At 35.7% G+C, this 20,857-nt stretch overlaps 1 protein-coding gene across 3 annotated transcripts in view; it reads left to right on the top strand.

Moving 5' to 3' along the window:
- Positions 1–20,857, top strand: part of DLGAP1 (DLG associated protein 1) — a 5,750,587-nt gene that overhangs the window by 5,047,281 nt on the left and 682,449 nt on the right. The window lies entirely within an intron of this gene.

Below are 20,857 nucleotides of genomic sequence, written 5' to 3'. Positions count from 1 at the left end.
TCATTCTTTCCTCAGGTCATGGGCCATTTGACTGGAAACCAGCTCCCTTGAAAGTAAACACTTATCTCACGTCCTGCAGCTGCTTCACTGAAAAGCATTAATTCTTCTGATGAAGTCCAAAGGGTCTGCCCAATGGTGAGTGCACTGTAGTGGAGCAGAAACGTCTCCCACAGATGCAGACCACATCTTGAGTGTCAGGTAACTCACACCTAGTGGTGTTTCGCTTTACTTCCCCTCAACACATTGGATTGGGATCTAAGGAAAGTCCTGCCTGGGGATAAGCCCTGCAAGCAAAATTAAGTAGGCTGTCCAGTGCATAACCGCTGACTCTCATTTTGGAAAGTTTAAGGAATTTGTCAATAGCTGAGCCAAGCCATTCCAGTTTGTCTGCTGGGAGCTTAAACGAGGAATCAAGAACATCGATCAACAAACCCAGGAAGGTGATAGCTTGAACATGGCCATCCAATTTGTCATCACCAGCAGTACCCATAAATGGCAACAAAGGTCTATGAAGGTTTGCATACCTTCCTTGGCTTTCTCCTGCTCTTTGTCTACCACCAAGAAATCATCCAAGCAGTAAATGGTGGCATGTATGAGGGCATATTGCTGCTAACAGCAACATAAGACTGAACCAAACATTTTGAAAATGGAGAAAGCTAAAGAGCAGTCCATAGGTACGGTCCTAACAGGCCAGTCTTCTTCCCTAATAGGAAGTCTGAAGGTGGACTGGATGTCCATTTTGCACAACCAGGGATTCAAAAATTTCCTAATGAGGTCAGCTGCTGGGTCCAGGGAAGCATTATGAATTTTAGCCTGCTGTTTGTCCATAAAATTATTTATTGACAGAGGATCCAGCTGAGTATGAGAGGTGATGGATTAGACAAAACTTTCAGAGCTTTTTCTTTGGGACCAAACCAATAGATGAGATCTTATAAGATGGACAGAGGGAACATGAATAGGGGTTAATAACTCTTCCAACAAGAACATCGTTCTCAGTTAGCTTAAGCACCTTAACCTCCTTCACTTTCCCACAAAACAAATTTTTTGCTGTCCTAGAGCTCAAAGAAACAGACAAACCCAAACTAAAGCCATACAAGAAGCCTTTGATGACTAACCTGGCTGCTTCTTTGTCTCGGTAATTGATCAGCTCTAAAGCTAATTTGTTGACCTTCATCGGAGAATGTGACTCTCTGAACCCATAATGTTCTCCCAAAAAAACATATTTGGCCACAAAGATTGTGCTTGCCTATTGAAGGCATATCAGGTCTTATACTAGGGGAGTGGCCACTCAAGCCTGTCACAGGTTTTGAAATTAACTTTCATAATTTTGACAAACATCTAGCTCCTGTATGTTTTTTTCACAGTGGAAATGAAGATGAGAAAACCTGAAAGTGGGCCATGAACATTTGTTACTTGCTTGCTCACCCAAACGTAGGTTATTAGCTGTAATATTAGGTTTATCAAGCATTATAGTAAGCCAAATATCAGTGTGACATTGATCCCACCTAAGTGACTTGTCAGAAACCTTTAATTTTCTAAAATGTTGGTCATATGAATACCAAGCCAACCCTCTCTAAATGTGGTGAGCTTCTCTAATTGAAAGGAAATAAGCTAGGAGAGGCAGAGCCTGTCTGGGGTCCTTCTCAATAAAGATGCCCATGTATACTGTAAGACGCAGGATTAAGTTGTCCCAAGTTCTGACTATGGATTTCCCAGAAGGTTTTTTACTTAGAGCTGTAAGACCCACTGCTATGTCTTTAGGGCCTGAGCTCTCAACTTTGATGATCTTATGGGTGTCCTCCACATTGATTAGATCAGAGATGTATATAATTCTCCCAGGATATCTTTTTTTCTTAATGTTTGAGGGAACATGAGAAGTAAAGTGTGACACTAGGAGGGGGGACTTCAAGCTGTTCAGAGTCAACACTGGTGCTAAAAATTAAGTTACCCTGCAGTCTGACTCACCTAATGTATTGTTCTCAAGGGAGGAAGGGGATGTACAGAGTTGGACCAGATGATGTCGCTGAGGGGATCTCAGAACTTTCTGGATGAACTCCTAGGGTAGCATCTGTAGGTAAGGGGTACATGGAACTAAAATTGCTCTCAGAGACCATACCAACAATTTTAGAACTCCCTTCTCAGGTAGTGAGTCAAGTCACAGACATAGCTGGCTCCATTTGTGCTCTGTGCCTGTGTCGCAAACCAGTGACCCACCCACCCACCCCCTCAGCTCTGCAAATGAGGAGGAAAAAAGCTTCTTTTTTACAGTTAGAACCACTCCTCCACCAACAGTCTATTTTCCTGAAGAGAAAAAAAAAAAGCTGTTCCTTCTATGGCAGACCAACCAGATGGCTAGATGTGCAACATATATTGCCCTCCCTCCTGCCCCAGCCATTCAGTTCCTATTTCTGTGCCCTGCCACAGTTTATTAAAAACCAATAAATACAGATTCTTTTAAAGGTAGTAGAAGCAGCACACTCCACCTTCTCCCTGTCTAGCATTTCCATCACTGAAGCTTTTAATCAAATATGGGTAATCTAGCATCTGTGTTGTAGTCAGAGTTTTATCCCTCTATACCAAAGTGCCAGTAATTTCATAATTTTTGGGCAGTTTCTTTTACAGTTGGTGAAATGAACAAAGACTGAGTTTATTAATCCCTACATGAACTGTAATAGAGTCATACTGGATCAAATCTTGGCCTAATTAGGTCCTCTTGCTTAACACCTGACAGACTGAAATATGTGGCATGAATGTTAGGCACCATATTGATTTTAAATAAAAAAATAAGCAAAATTTCTGAACAATTTAGCACAATTTGTTGCTTCAAGGTGCTATGTAACCCTTCACTTATAGTAAAATGACCCAAAGCAAAAATATTGCCTAACTTGTTCATGTTCTGAAATTTTTTACAGATATTACTGAGCAAAATAAACAACTAGAATACATTCTGTACACTTTTTACATGCATACTTTCATATGTAATCCATAAACAAAGAGGTCTCTGGACCATTCCACCTACCTGGTTTCCAGATGGTAAATAAACAAATAAAAAAAGACACCATAATGACAGCAACTTCTCTACAAACTTAACAGACTTACTTATCTGGTGCTGTGTATGTCCTATGCATCATATTGACAGAGGACCCAGAAGCTCACACCAGCTCATAAATAATCTGTCACCCACCATTAGTGATGTGTGAATCAGTCAACAGACAAGCCCTCTGCCAAAATCCCTGGAATGTCAGGGACACAGCCAAAACAAAGTATACAGTGTTTAGGCACAAATAAAATAAAATAAACAATAAGCATTTCATAAGAGTGCCGATACTACTGCTATAAAAATAACACTTGAACAGACTTATAGAATAGATTTAATGTGATCAGATAGTTCCTTAACTAACAGAGTTCCCAATAACAGAGTCCCCATTGTAGATCAATGGATCAAAATTAGTCTCTAGTTCGCTTTGTGGCAATGGGGAGTCAGCAGTAAAACAACTCCTCAAACAATTTATCAATAAAGAAGTCTTAATGAAAAATACTCTGCTTAAACACAAATAAAATCAAAATAAACAGAGTATATGAATGTTGAAACTCCCCCAAGTGAGAATCGCTGAACAGACTTCTAAAATAATTTAACATCTGACTTGAGCAAGTTAAGTAATATGGAATCCATCCCGGGTCAAAATTAGGCTATCACACAGTGTCATAGCAATGAGTGAGTTAGGCAGTAGGATAAATAATTCACTATCAATCTCCCTAAGTTTCACCAGAAAACTCTTAACACAGAATACTGTATTTAGACACACAAAATTCACAAAAATAGTCAGATTTGACAAGTTATTATTGGGTTCATACAGCCTAGAAATGGTTAGAAAGTTTGTTTCTTGAAGGTATAATAGTTTATTAATAAGAAGATTAGCAACTTAGAACTGCTGTAATTTTCTAATTTCTGTGACTGTCACTGACAAGAGTGTCAAGTTATCTTTTTCAAAGACATCCTTTGACTTTTTGGTGGTGATCAACATCTAAGAAGTATTGAAGATTATTTGGCTAGATGAAGGGACTAACGTAGTTGCTTTTCTTCAAAACTGGAACTCAAGTAACAGTTTCTGGTTATGATATGAACCTGATCACCTGTGAGTAACAGCTGATATTTAAAAACAATGGCTTGATATTTACGTTCCTAGTTTTGCATCTCAATTTTTTTTGGCCCTATAAATAGATTGCTGTAATTATAATAAGTGACCTAATCCCTTGGCTTTCTAGTCATGTGCATATTGGTGACGTGAAATGCAGAGCTTGTTTTCTGCTCTCCCGTAGTAGAGAAGTTTGTTGATGTCTAGTGGCTATTCAATTCTTATTTTTTCACATAAAAAAATATTTTTATGCAAAAATTAGGACTTATAAAAGGCATGCCATCGCAGTCAGTGTTGTCCCCCTTCTTGCTGTGTGGCTGTCATGGACACAAGTTAGTATATCCTTTTGGGGGAAGAAGTTTGAAGTTCTTGCTTCCAAATTGGGCAGCTGCAGTTTAAGTAAAGAAAAACATTGAGTAATGTTGCTGACACACTTGTTTCCCCTAATAGAGAACAAGTAGTTTTGGGAAATGGATATGTCATTATTTATTTTTTGGAAATTTGCTCATTGCTGGTAAGGGGGCAGTGCCTCTGTTTCAATTATGCACAGAGCCCACATTAAACAATATAAATACAAAGTCAAACACCAGCCACACAGACAATGCTAAAACATTTAATGACTACAGCTGTATTCTTCAAATATTAGACTTGTATAGGTGTCTGGTGTTTGAATTTGTATTTATAACACTTAACACCTGTAAGGATCCAAGAACCAATTGCAGTACTAGGTGCTCATGGAACTGAAAGCACCTTCACCTCTAACCTCATTCATCACAATGCTAAGCATGATGATTTAGGTCAAAGCAGGTGTGCCAGTTGCTCCTCTAAATAATGGCTTCAGCAAATGGACAAAGGCAGCATTGGTCAGATAAGCCCTTATGATTGCACATAATCTTTAAGGATGAAAATGCCTTATGCAATCTGTATTGTTAAAAAACTCCATAACAAAGTTATGAAATAGTTCATTAAAAATTGTGTGTGCCAGTTGCTCCTCTAAATAATGGCTTCAGCAAATGGACAAAGACAGCATTGGTCAGATAAGCCCTTATGATTGCACATAATCTTTAAGGATGAAAATACCTTATGCAATCTGTATTGTTAAAAAACTCCATAACAAAGTTATGAAATAGTTCATTAAAAATTGAACATTGTTTCATCTCCACAAACTCTAGAAACATCCTAGACTCTTTATCTTCCTCAGTGCACTACATACTTTCTGTTTGAACAGAGTGGGTTAAATAACAGTGATTCTGGCCTAAATCAAAGCTAGCCTGTCCCACTGTTATAATAATGATGGCTGTGTCAGATAATGGGATGAACCCTTGTTAATCTTTTTAGATGTTCAGGGAAGCAATCCTGACACAAAATGCAACATTTAAACACAGATGAAAACTAAGCATAGTGTACAGATGTTGAAACTGCTTCCCCCAACTAGAAACACCAAACAAACCTGCAGAATAGTTTAACTCACAAGCAGAGCAAAGTAGATAACAGTGGACCCACCCTAAATCAGAATTATCAACTACTGTTCTAATGACAAGTGAGTGAGGCAATAGAAATAGCCCTGTGTCGGTTTCCTGAGATTTCAAGAAAGCAGTTCAGACAGAAAATCCTTCATATTGCAATTTCTGTTTGCATTACATTAACCTACTTTTAATTTCTCTACAGAATGTCTAAAGTTTCTCTAAATATTAAATGATTCTCGTATACCTTTATATTATGTCTAATTTGTTATAATTATTTAAACTGCAGATGTTTTTGTTTTATTTTTGAAGATTGTATAATTATTGTCTTAAAATGTTTTGTATTAATTTGGAGCGTTTCCCCTGGGCTTCTGCTGAAAATGGGCTTCTACCTAGGTGGACTTTCCCTGTAATCAAATGTCAATAAATACATAAATAAATAAAAATACTGCTTGTAACCATAAACACAGTTGAAATAAAAGCAGGAATGTATGCATGTGCTGAAGTACCTCTAGCTATAAGGTTTTATATAATAGCTTTAGGCTGTAAGAAGAGAAAGAGTTAAATAATGCAGGATCTTCCCTAGATCAAACCTAGGCCGTCACCCACTGTTATAATGAAGAATGAGTCAGGGAATATGTCAGGGAAGCAATCCTGCATCAAAATACAGCATTTTTTTTAAACAGAACTAATAATTGTACACGTGTTGATAACGTACCTAGCTAAAATCCCAGACCAAACTTGCAGGATAGCTTTAATTCATGAACAGAGCAAATTAAATAATAATGGGTGTATTCTAAATCAGAACTAGACTGTCACTGGCCATTGTAACAAGGGGTGTGTCAGGCAACATAATAAGCCTTTAGTCAATCTCCCCAGGTTGTCAGAAAAGCAGTCCTCACACAAAATGCATTTAAATTTGAAATAAAAAAGGAAACATTTTGGAACAATGCCAAAACCTCTGTCATCTAGAAACACTGAAAAGATTTCCAAAATAGCTTTTAAGTCATGACTGGAGGAAATTAGATAACAGAGTCCTCCCTTGAGCAAAATAGTACATCACCCACTCCTGTAAGGATTACAGAGGGTGGATTTTTAGACTTGCATTCCAGTAGGAAGTTGATAGCCCAAAATGATGAGTCATTTACAGGGCAGTCTAACTATACTAAGGCATAAACTTTCCACTGGTGAAAAGTTTTCTTTGTCATCAGCCTTAAGCTATGGAAATGTGCATGTTCTTATTTTGTCTTAAAATCCAAGCAGATGATTGTTATATAAAGCAATTTGCCAAGAATGTGGCTTGTCTTCTCAAGTATCAGATTGCTGTTGCATTGACTTAGTCTACAATGTTAGAACTATATTATTACCAATTTTGTACATAGTCAGATTTCACTATCATAAATAAGAATTTGTTTCCTTATTTTTAACTTTAATTTGCATACCTCTTTAATTGCCTTTGACCTGTGTCATTAATGAAAGCAGCTGATTAGGTTTAGATCAACCACATGGCTTTCAAGTAAATAAGTAAATAAAACTGAGTATTTCCATAAAAAGCAGAGACTTACCTTTTTAGATAGTACATTAGCAGTAACTGAGTGCATCCTGTATTTATTTTAGTCACATCATGATGGCAGGAAGTGACCTCCAGCAGTTCTTTGATCGTGGAAACAAGTAAGGGTCACTGATAGTTAATTTTTCTACAGGGGTAGCAATAATTTAGTCCGTCTTTTCTTACCTCATATACCTTTGTGTATCTAAGAAAGACCCACTAATATTAACATTATCATTCCTGTAGCTTCTGGTTAGACCATCACCTGATTGTTAGTACCTTGCATGATTTAGTACTTTTAAATGCTGGACTGAAGTTTTTTTTTTTTTTAGCTGTGAATGAGTGTGCATGTATTTGTTCACTTTATTATGTTTTGATAGGTAAATAGTCTCAGAGGGAAATACTCTTTATTTAACAGGAAAGATCTGTACCATTCTTACTGTACAAAATATGGATGAATTAGTGCAGAACATACCTAATGCATATCAAGTAACAGGCAGTAGTAAGTACAGTTGCTGAAAGTGACGAGTCACTTTTGGGAAAAAAATCACTTAGGGTCATCACATATTAGAGATATGTCAGGCATCATCACTGGTTTTAATGATACATGTGCCGTCACTGCTTTTTACCTTGCTTCACCACATGCTTAGTCTACTTCTGCCTTCCCATATTTTTGTATAGTTTGAAGGAATGGATGCATCTTGGGGGGACATGAAAGAAATCTTTGAGATAATTTAACAGTTTGATGATTACATCACCAATTTATGATTAATTACCTACTCTAATCCAGCAGTACTAGAGCTGGCACCCAGAATGACGTAACTGCCCTCCCACTAATATTAGTGCCATAAACATGGCTAACTACATTTAGTGTTCCACGTTCAGAAGCAATATTTAAAACTTAATATTTTACTAAAGGATTCAAAACACACTTTTCATACAAAAAAGTGTTCACAAGTATAAAGATGCATGCAAACACTTTTTTGTTTGAAACGAAAAGGACGTTTCATGCCTTTAAACATGATCTTTTAGAATGATGTGCTAGTACCATGCTGACTACACATTAGTTAATGTTGTAATATGACAGTTTGAATTGGTATATTGGTTAAGTTGTTTATCTTCTAGACTCATGATACAGAGTTTGAGACCATTGGGAAATATGGCTAGCCTTAAAAAGGTTCCCTGGGGTCATTAGCCTAGTATGAACCTGTGAAAAGTGATAGCTTGGGCAAGTTAATCAAACTATGAATACTTTTCACATGGTCTATATTGCACATCATTTTCAACTCCAGGCTTTTTGTTTCACTGTGACACACCTTCTAATTCAATCCAACTAACACATTAATTTATTTTATTCTTTTGTTAAGCAAGCAATATCCACTAGATATAAGTGTGTTTCCATTGGTGACCTCAAACCACTAGTCTTGTTAGATGACTTGCTCAAGTTCACACTTATGTAAACTGATGTTATCAGACTCGGCAGAGCAGAATGATAACATGTTTGCAGTTCTGAGCCACGATATCATTCAGGTGCACGCAAGAACATCATTATGTACCTACGAAATAAGTGTGATGCTGCTCAGTTGCTGCCCAACTCTGCCATAAGACTTGCAGAACAGACTACCTGATAAGAATAATTAACACATTTAGAAAACTGCCTACCTAATAAAGCAAATCAGCCATGTTGCTTAGTTTTTCACCTTAATTTTGCTATGAAAGTTTTGAACGTTACTATGTTTTAAACATGCCAGACCAGGCAGAGATTTAAGGAATGTTTTGCTCAGCTGAATCCTATAGTCAGCATGTTCCATCCTGTGCACATACATACATGAACACATGCACAGTAGTGTTCAGATGTTAAAATCCCTTCCACTTTCTTTGCATGTATTATTAAACACACACAGTCTGCTTGGGGGAGCAATTAATGTGTTGGGGGAACTTATTATATATTCCTATTGCCCTTCCAATGTAGCCCAGGTGTTTTTGATGCTGCTTATAAGGAACTATTTTGGTAGGAGCCATGGTTGCAAATGGTGCATATGTTTCAGCTTTTACGGATGACTATGCCATGAATGACCATTATAAAGCTCCAGTGTGGTCATTTGTCTTTGTATGAATCATCTGAATGACACAGTCTACTGGCATATAATTGCACTGTAATTGTTTACAAGACTGAGAAATAGTCATCAGGTTATAACACATATCCTGTAAAAGAGCATCTAACATGACTCTTCGTTATGTTCAAATGGCTTGACTTGTACTGGTCTTTGAACCAGAGCCTTGTCTGAAGTAGTTGTGCCCTTATTCACCTTGAACTGTCATTATAGTCTGTTCTCACCTAGACCCATCTTGAAGTAATGCATCCAATAAAAATGCAGACCCTTTGAGAGATTTGGATGGAAATTTCATTTACTCTCATCTAAGTATGGCCTATTTTCTAACACATTCTCAGGCCTAGTTGTCTTCAGCACAGTCTTTCACTTCTCAGGTGACTTATGCAACCCATCTTTATAATTCCTTTTAAAACAATTCAGATTGCTCTGTATTTGCATTTTGTTAAAATGATTGCTGTTATTTCTGCCTTTCACTAGAATGTCACAAGTGATGGACTGCATCTGAAGGTATCCTTGAACACCTGATCCATTGCCATTTGTCATGCCTCCATAGCAGATGCCACTCTGAAACTTTAATGGTTACACTGCTAGCAACTTGTGCATATTTTTAGTCAAGTACTGTTTAGAAGAACTGCCCATTTCTGTCTGCAGTATACTTATCTTCCCTCACCCCAAAATAAAGCAAAAATGTCATTTGTTCTGTATATAGCATTCAACACTGCTTGCTCTTACAAATGTTCATGAATGCAAGCGTCTCCTGGGCTGCCTTTCTTTAGAACTGTGATTACAGGTGTAGTCATTCTATTGTTTTAATTTAGTTTGATAATTGAATGATTGATTTATGGGAACAGGTACATTATTAATTAACAATGTACTGCATCAGAGTTATTTTACTACGTGAAGAACCTTTCTAGTCCAAGACACTAGACTGAAATAAAGATTACCTTTTTTAAAGAATTTCTGCATATTTGCTTTGCATCGCTGGGCTGGTTGGAGTTGTCTCTTGTGTCACCACTCCATTCATCCTTGGAGAGTATCCTAAACTTTTCCCCTTTTTATTCAACTCCATTTTTAACCCCTAGATAAGAAATTCAAGTAAAATAAAATAAATTTGGAGCCAGCATAGTCTGACTTCACAACAGAACACTGTAGGTTCAAGCCCTGTAATGGTCTCACAAAAAGCAACACTCAGCTTTTTTTGGTTTGATGGTTATTTTCATTGTTGCTATGTATTATCCATAAGTTATTGGGTTCATACAGCCTAGAAATGGTTAGAAAGTTTGTTTCTTGAAGGTATAATAGTTTATTAATAAGAAGATTAGCAATTTAGAACTGCTGTAATTTCCTAATTTCTGTGACTGTCAATGACAAGAGTGTCAAATTATTTTTCAAAGACATCCTTTGACTTTTTGGTGGTGATCAACATCTAAGAAGTATTGAAGATTATTTTGAATATTTGGCTAGATGAAGGGACTAACATAGTTGCTTTTCTTCAAAACTGGAACTCAAGTAACAGTTTCTGGTTACAATATGAACCTGATCATCTGTGAGTAACAGTTGATATTTAAAAACAATGGCTTGATATTTATGTTCCTAGTTTTGCATATCAATTTTTTTGGCCCTATAAATAGATTGCTGTAATTATAATAAGTGACCTAATCCCTTGGCTTTCTAGTCATGTGCATATTGGTGACGTGAAATGCAGAGCTTGTTTTTTGCTCTCCCGTAGTAGAGAAGTTTGTTGATGGCTAGTGGCTATTCAGTTCTTATTTTTTCACATAAAAAATACTTTTATGCAAAAAATAGGACTTACAAAAAGCATGCCATCGCAGTCAGTGTTGTACCCCTTCTTGCTGTGTGGCTGTCATGGACACAAGTTAGTATATCCTTTTGGGGGCAGAAGTTTGAAGTTCTTGCTTCCAAATTGGGCAGCTGCAGTTTAAGTAAAGAAAAACATTGAATAATGTTGCTGACACACTTGTTTCCCCTAATAGAGAACAAGTAGTTTTGGGAAATGGGTATGTCATTATTTATTTTTGGAAATTTGCTCATTGCTGGACAGTGCCTCTGTTTCAATTATGCACAGAGCCCACATTAAACAATATAAATACAAAGTCAAACACCAGCCACACAGACAAAGCTAAAACATTTAATGGCTACAGTTGTATTCTTCAAATATTAGACTTGTATAGGTGTCTGGTGTTTGAATTTGTATTTATAACACTTAACACCTGTAAGGATCCAAGAACCAATTGCAGTACTAGGTGCTCATGGAACTGAAAGCACCTTCACCTCTAACCTCATTCATCACAATGCTAAGCATGATGATTTAGGTCAAAGCAGGTGTGCCAGTTGCTCCAAGTAATGGCTTCAGCAAATGGACAAAGGCAGCATTGGTCAGATAAGCCCTTATGATTGCACATAATCTTTAAGGATGAAAATGCCTTAGATCTGTCTACCCCTTCCTCATTCACTGACTTGCTCAACCAGTAGTGCTTACATAATACAATAGATGCCATAATAAAAACTGAAGAAAATAAGATTTCCCAGAAAGCGAAAACAGTTTCCTGAGAGACTGAAAAAACTGAGGATAGTTAAGTACACTGCCTGCATTGCAAGCTGATACTGTGTTGCCTAATGTTTTGTTTTGCTATTTATCATCTTGAAAAACGTTATTGCATTGAGTAATATATGAGAGGTGCTGTACAGATTTCAGCTTACAATCATAACTAAGACACCAAACTTTACTCCTGATATAATTTTGTTATCACAACCTGCCCTGAGAACCTTAGAATTGCACATACGTAATATATTCTACACTTCTTCTCTCACATTATGACTATCGTGGTTTCAATGACACTGGCAGTACCCTAGGATGGTGAGATCATTGTCTAGATTCAAGGTCATTCACCTGTGCTTTCACTATCAATAAAGTCATACTGTGAGTGATTTAGTAGTGAAATAAATTCTTGCAGGATGCTATGAAATGCATCCAGCATAGTAATACTGAAGCATGGAAAGCTTTCCAGTAAGCAAAAAAAAAAAAAAAAAGAAGAAAATATTTATTTTGCTCATTTATTAAACAGGTAAACTCGGTAGGCATAAGCACCTCTTTCAGTAGTGACCCACAAGAGCTATTCTTTTTAAGCAACTTGCTCAGTCATGTAATAGATAAACAAAGGCACAAGAATCAAATCCAGGAATACAGGATAAAGATTTTAGCAGCTTAAAGCTTTAATGCTTATGAACAACACTCATCAACACAGTGAACGTTTAACAGATTACTTTAATCTGTAGAATATGTTTGGTCTGAATCAACTTTCTGTGAAACTCAGAAGTCAATCTACAGTAAAAGGATTGATATTTATGTTCCAACATATTCAGAACTACCACTGTGCTGGACAAAGAGTGTTTATAAGTCACGATAAAACAGTGAAACCTTCCTTTTTTGTTTGCTTCATATTGAAAGAGCTGTGTTTCTGTGACTGTTCCATTCTGCATCATGTCTTTAAATCTTGTGGTATCATTATCAGCTTGTAAACTTTGCTGTCTTGCACAGTTGCAATCTCTGATGGGTAGCAACTCATGAAGGGTTCCTTCTACTGATATCTCACTATGGAACTTCATAAGTATGACTACAGTATTCCTGTGTAATTGGGCTAATTATTAGTGTATTACATGCAAGCAGGAATCTGATTCAAAAATAATTGCCTGCATTATGATAAATATTGTAGTTGTGCTGGGAAGCAGTGGACTTCACAAAAGGATTTTGCTTTCAAATAATCAATATTATACAGCGGAAAAGTTTTATCACTAAGTGAAGTGTACTGTTCTCTAAACAGATATCAAGACTATGTATCCCACTCCAATGAGTTTTGCAATGAAGCACAGATCACTGCAGGTAAAACGCATTTCAAAACCTATGCCTGCTGTGAAGTCCCCACTCTGGGTCAGCAAACAAGGAGCCTGAATCCTCACACTGGCACTGGAGAGGGACGTCCACTTGAAAATAAAATGGATATGGCCAGTACTTCCAGATACAGCTCTCTGCATCAAGCACAATTTCCCTTAAGAGCACATAAGGAACACACTGAAGTCTGGGGTCTGGATTTCTTTGTCTCTCCAGGTCCTCAGTAAGACTCCCCACTAGCACAACTACAGAGTTCAGACCTCAGCTGACTGTTCAAGCCAAGTTCTCATGCATCCTTTCTATGAAACCAGTGCTTTGTGTCCCTGTTACAAACAGCTGGCATACACACTCTTTGAGATTTGATTTTCACACACACACACACACACACACACACACACACACACACACACACACACACACACACACACTATAAGGTAGTTACATCACCACATGACACTGCAAAGCCAGCTACTCGAAGGCTCTTGCAAGGGTACCCAATTATACTCAGTGAAATTAATATTAATACAAATGATAATTTGACCAACAGCAAGGCTTTCGGGAGTGGCCAGAGCTGTCACCAAACACTCTGAGATTACAACATTGTCTAAAAGACCAGCCACAATTAAAAGTTTAAATATATTTAATAATAAATAAGAAAAGAACATGAGAATATTAAATATCTATTTACAGTAAATACCAGAGTTTCAGTCACAGGAAATATTAAAATAACACAGACAAACAGACTCACACATATACAGAAAAAATAGTGCTTAACTAATCTCACTATATTTTCCTGACTGATCTAAAGAATTACTATTCCATGGTGACTTATTAGAGCAAGGCAAGGTGAAGTAGGTGAGGTGTCCTTCCTTGTCAGGTTACAAAAACAGACTGCTCTGAGAATTCTCTCTCATCTGGTATTAAAACATCAGTGAAAAATGTATCTTAATTTGCGTGCTCTGCTCCTATGCTGTGCTGGATCCAAAGTCTTCTTAAGACACACAGTCAGTTTACTGCTGAATCAGAGACACAGAGCTTTGCATGACTCCATCTGTAGTCTGTTTAAAGCACCAAGCCTTTCAGATTGCACACTGATAAAGAAATATATGTTGCAGCTATAAGCACAATTACAAATAACTTATTTTATAACAAACAACACACACACTATTTCTGTTAGTTTGTAGCATATATTTACAAAGTTCTCCTTCATTACAGATATGAATGATGACTTCTGCAAAATACCTCTCTCTGTCCCTTTCTCACATAACTGAATTACTATAATAGTTATATAGAGTGCTAGTTATGCACATAGATGTTATTTCCTCTTGGTATATTTTTTGGCCTTCTGTGGGAAGTCACATAATGTCTGTTTTTAGACTTTTCTATTGTCCTGTCAGCAGTTATGTTGATGTGAAAATGTACAAATGCACTTTTGCTGATGTGAGGATGCCATTAACATAAATCTGAAAGGAAACATCTGTACAAGCTGTTCCTATTGAAAAAAACATCACATATTGCTGAATTTATAAAAAAGGATGTCTGTTAATAGATATTTGTTCTGCAAACATGAGAAAATCATGTAATCTTTGCTTTCCAATATTATTTTGTTAGGCTTTTTCTGTTTGATGCTGTGAAGAGAAGTCTGTCTGTTATACATACAGTATGAATGCACATTTTACATTGCTAAACTCTATACATATATTCAAGCAAACATTTTATTCTATGTTTTATCTTTCAACATATTTACAACAGAATTGATTTCAGCCTTATATTCATAATATCTAACAATTCCCTCTTTTTTAAACATACTCAAAACACTTTATACTGATATGTATTTTTGATCACATTATATAGAAAACACATTAAGAAACAAAACCTTTAGTCTTTTTTTTGATACAAGTCAAAATGCAATTTTACATAGTTAATACAATAATATAAAAGTATTACTACCAAAACTGAATGTATTTAACAACTTTTTCTTTTGCAGACCATTCTGTGAAAATATGTTATCAGTTATGAGCTGTGTCGGCTTTAATTTTATTTTTTTAATTTATTCTTTTGCAATCACAGAATTTAATTTATGACTTAGAACTGTTTCATTAACTCTTTACAACTGTTGAATTAATTATAAGAGACAAGAATTATGTGCTATTGCAAGCATGTATACACTGCTGAAAATATACAGTTTTAATGTCATTTTAACCATAACATTGTGGTCATGTCTCTGAACTGCCCATACACTTTAGTTGACAGTGACGTGTACTCTGAAGAATGCTATTTACATATTAGTCCATTAGCTGTATGAATACAATATTTTAATATATATTTTTTAACTGGGATAACCAATACTGATACAAATAAAATGGTGGTCCAAAAACCAGTTTCATTGCTAGACATTAATTTCATTTGTACTGAATTCTTCTGCATTTGCATATACAAAGACTATCATTTGTACTGAATTCTTTTGCATTTGTACATACAAAGACTGTAAAACTCATTTAGTCTACTCTTACAAATTTAATAACATTAATATTAAGCAAAATCTTGGAAAAATTTTATGTCTCTTTAGAAATATCTAGTGGAATTGGCACCAAAGGCATATGTCCTATTATTTTAAACTGCATACTCAGCAATTAGAAACATTCATTTTTTTTATACAAACATTGTTTTGCCAAAAATATATTAAAAACAGTGACCATTTTTGCTATTAGAAACATTTATGCATTTTGCATATCTTTGCTCTCTCTTGTATATCTGTAATAAAGCAATATATTTACTCTCTCTCGTATAGCTGTAATAAAGCAATTTTAAATCTTGTGTATAGCTTAAATCATCTTGTGTATAGCTTTACAGTTTAACAGGTTGTAAATACAATTTAATACAATAATAACTAGCATAAAACATCTTGGACTTTCAGATTTAATCTGTTTACCAGTGTTTCTTATACACTAATACCTGTTTTTCCTTCCCCCCTAAAAGAGTATTGTCAAGAAGGAATGAAATATTATTTTCTTTTCTGTAGCTCTATTTCAGACCCTTGTGCAGTACTGCTTATACAGTCAGTGTAAAACTGAGAAAGTGCCCCTCCCCTGTAGTATTGCACTATTGTTTATTTGCTTTACGATGTGAGAATAGAATGTATACCAGCCCAACACTTTGGTTATACATTTGCTTTATTAGGTTATTAAACTGTAGACCTTTGTCTGATTTGATAATTTTTTTATAAAGCTTTTGTTGTTTATTGCCACGAGTAGGCATTTACACCCATCTGCACAATTGATTTGAACTGTATGCATACTATAGCCCATTTGCTGGCTGTACTTGATGCAACTGAGTTTTTTTTCTTTTAACATTTACTTGCAAACAGATTATCAGTGATATCTATGCACAATTGTGACATTTTTATTACAATTACCAAATAGTGTTGCATGTAAACATTTTAACAATTATGTTTTAATAACAATAATGTTTTAGAAAAACTCAAGCTACTTTTCTGGCAAACAGTCTTGTTTATCTTATCTTTCCAACATTTCCTGTAACTATTTATCTAGTCTAGGAAGGTCTGATACACTTGCATTTCAGTTAATAAGTATTTGTGATTTACATAACTATGCATTTATACTACATAAATAGACATTATTTTACAATTAGCTTACATGGATTTCAGTATTTTTCTATTTATTCATTTAACTGCCCTGCCATTAATTTTACAAAAAACTGTTTGACTAATACCATTTGTGATTTTATTTCCTGTTAAAATTCAGAACTTTAACTGTTTGGTGTGGTGTTACTATACAATTATATAAAAATTGTAAAAAATGAATAGATATTAGCTTAACTAACATATGTTTATATTTACATTATTTATATTTGCTGTTGTCTGCCTGTTATTCTTGCTCATTGTAACAGATGTATTTTAGATGAAAAGAAGAAACATGCATGTCAGTCTCGTGATTTTAAATCTTTACTATTAACTATTTTTATTTAATTTTATGCACTAGAACTGTTGTGTACCTTTTGACTATGCTATTAGAATAGCAGTTATATGGTCTATTTTACTGTACTACTGATAAATGTCTTGCTTTAACTGAATGGAAGTTTTGAACATTTGAGAATTATTTGTCCAGACATCAGATCCTACCATCCTACAATGTATATTTAACCATTTTCAAAACACAAACATATTATAAAATATATTTCTTTTGCACAGATTAGCTGTGAATGCAGGAAGCCCCAGTCTGTCAGTTCAGCTAATTTATTTCCTTTATCCTGCAACTGCTGTTGAAGAGTTTCCTGTAATGTTACATGGTCTTTCTGACATTCTTTAGTAAGCTGTTCTACTGAATTTGAAACTCCTATGCACTTTTGAAAAGATGTATGCATAACTTGTCTAAGCTTCCTGAACTCATTGTGTCTGTCTTTTAAAAGTTTATTACATTCTTTTGTAACAAAATCTACTAGAGGTTCTATCAGTAACTGATATGACTGTTGCTGCAACTCTGAAATAAACCTTTTACATCTGGTGACAGAACATAACTGTCTAACATCTGAATATAATGTCAGCATATTAACTTTTCTTGGTTCTTTGCCATTAAAGTTTTTATCTGTATAGCCTAACCTTTGAATAATGGCATGCACTGTATTTTTATGACATTATACACACAATAAACATTTTTTTATACCACACATGATTTTGTTTCAGATATCAGACAAATATTGTAATCCATTTGCATAATGCCTTACTATTAACTTGCAATCCATTTGCATAATGCCTTACTATTAACTTGCCCTAATAAGGTTTTACATTTGCTAATATGCTGTATATACAACATTTCATTCTGTTATTATTATTATTATTATTATTATTATTACCTCTATGGCATTCATACTGTATGTAACCCAGAAAAATTTTCTTACCAGTCAACAGAGAGGCAGATGGCCAAGCTGCTTTACTGTAGATGGTTGAAAAGTCTCTGTAGTCACTTGTGAAGTTGGTACAGCAAAACTGGCAGTTTCAGTCTTACAACTTTGTATTGTACCTTTTCTGGAAAATTTATGGAACTGTCAGTTTTAATGATGGATTACAGAATGATATCACATACATCTGGTCATCTGACGCCTGGTTCCCATGCTGCCCCCATTGCTAGAAACTGAACCAGAATTTAGCACATATATGTTACCATACACACATAGCTTTGCTGAGATGTGTATAGCATCTGTAAGTTATAAAACCATAAAACAGTTCCACTCTTCCTACAGGAGCAATTAAACATTCTGTGGTACAGACATTCAGTCTCTGGCTACAATCGCAACTCTAAGATACAATTTTTATGGCCTAAATTCAGTAATTTAATTTCTTACTATTTTTCAAAACCAGGTGGATTGACATTAATCTCTTCTCTTCCAGTATCCTCTTTTATAATATATACATTTTAACAGTTACAATAATACATGTACATTTCTTCCTTTGTCCAGTAGGACACACTGTTAATACATTTTTAACACAAGCAACTTTACAAATATATTTTCAACACAAGCATCTGTACAGATCAGTTTGATATTCAAATAGCATATAATTATTTACTAAATTCCAGCTAGCTGTGCTGACGGTTACACATCCACCACCCTACTTCTCCTGGCATAGCTGGCAATACCTCACATTGTCACACCTGCCATTATTTATCACTGCTTAGTAGCCAAGCGGATAGAAAACTTTTATTTTTATACTGTTATTCTCCCATCAAATCAGCCAATGTATCCTTTTAAATACACTGATTTTTGTTTTACTTGTAAATGCAACCATCTTGCATGTGAAATATATATTCTTTGTCTTTTGTTCTGAGGTTGCAATTGCAAATTTAATGATGTATTGTGAAAATGTCATGATATTCATTGATGAGTGCATACAGTGCATATTAACTCCATCCCACTGATTTTATTTCAGTGTAGAAAAAGGAAATGTCCATGACTACACATTAGTAAATGGTGTTATTTTGAGAAAGTAATGCTGTGATTTATTTTTAAATAATATCATTTATAATAACAATATACAACTACCTGGCCGTGGGTAGTATATGTTTTTACTCACTGTAGGGTTGCTCACATGGGCTGAGCTTTTATGGCAAGACAGTGCCCCTGCCACCACCACAGGTAGGTTTTGAAATGCCTACTTCCAACCATGGCATATTACTTAATTACACTATGGGTTGGATGAATGTATAATTCCCATCCATCCACATTGCTCATGTAATAATAGCATCTCCCATGTTCTGTTATAGTGCCACTGAATTTTCCATCCAACTGTTTAATAAACAAAATGAAAGTAGATTAAAATATAAAAGTAAATTAAAACAGCAAATACAACTGATGATATAATGACTTACAGTGGAGTATTTTTTCAAGGATGTAGCCTCTTTAAATGCATAATGAAAGGTACAGGCTTATAGGCTTTGCTTTGATCTAATTCTGAATACTGTATTAAAAAATTGTTGTTGGAAACCACCTCTAGCTCATCGTTCTAAATGCAGAATAGCTTGATTGCTACAGCTTAACTCTAAGGAAGTCTTCAATTACTGAGGGTGAAATGAGAAGTTAACTTGTTCTTAAAATATAGTGACTGTAGCATATGTTTTAGATCAACCACAGTGTGCAACAACTGTAATAATGGGCAGCAGTGTATGTGGTATTTTTAAATCATTAGTGAACATGCTGCCAACCATGTAGTTAGGAATATGCATCCTACTCAGTGCTGTCTTCAAGGGCTTGGTAATGTCATTGGGCTTAATAACTGGCGTAGTCCTACTGTAACCACAGAAAACATGAGAAACAGTGCTAATGACTGGCATACAGATGTTGTGCTGAAATCTGTACTAAACTGATGGATCTTTTTAATTTGGTCAATAAGGACCATGTAGTACTGACACATGAATGGTGTTGTACCTACTTCAGTATGTGGAAATATTTGGGGAACAGATGTCTGGCATTGACCGAAGTACTGCTAAATGTGGAACACAGTGAAGTGCAAGTTTACCCTTTTCAAAGGCACTTATTTCTAAATACAGGTAGCACTAGAAACAAACACACTATTTTATTGTGTGAATTTTGTCCACATTCCTACTGCCCATCATCACCCTGTATCCCCAGTCAGACATTATGCAGTCTGAGGGGGGCTGTCATCCAGGCAACCATATGGGTACTTTGTTATCTTGCCAACATCCTGGCAATGGCAGCATTTTTGTTGTATAGCCTAACCCCTTCCCTGTTGTAGACATGAGCACTTATGTTACTGCTAGGACCACCTATGTCATTTTGTTGGTCCAGGTATGCTCCCCCACATGTTCTGGCAAGGACTGACATCACTGACCTGGATGGTCATCTTTACTGTGCAACTGAGGCCCTATCATTAGAGCAATGACAAATGCCAGCCAAAAAACACTATCCCTCCTCATAGGATGAGCATGTTCATCCTCCCTGTTTACACCATCATGCACCCCAACTATTACCAAACATAGGTTGTCTGAATTATAACAATGTCCATATCCCTTTATATTACTATCACAGGGTTACACATTGTGATCACATCCTGATCAATGTAGTATTAACTACTCTGCATCAATCTAATGGTTTAGTATTATTTTTCCATTCAGTTTACACCAGAATGCCATGCTGGTGTAAACTGAATCTTC

Source organism: Protopterus annectens, chromosome 3.part0 (assembly GCF_019279795.1).
Source record: "Protopterus annectens isolate FY-2018-M chromosome 3.part0, PAN1.0, whole genome shotgun sequence".
NCBI lineage: Eukaryota > Metazoa > Chordata > Ceratodontiformes > Protopteridae > Protopterus > Protopterus annectens.
Note: the sequence above shows the minus strand (reverse complement) of the source record. Positions and strands in the feature narration are given on the sequence as shown.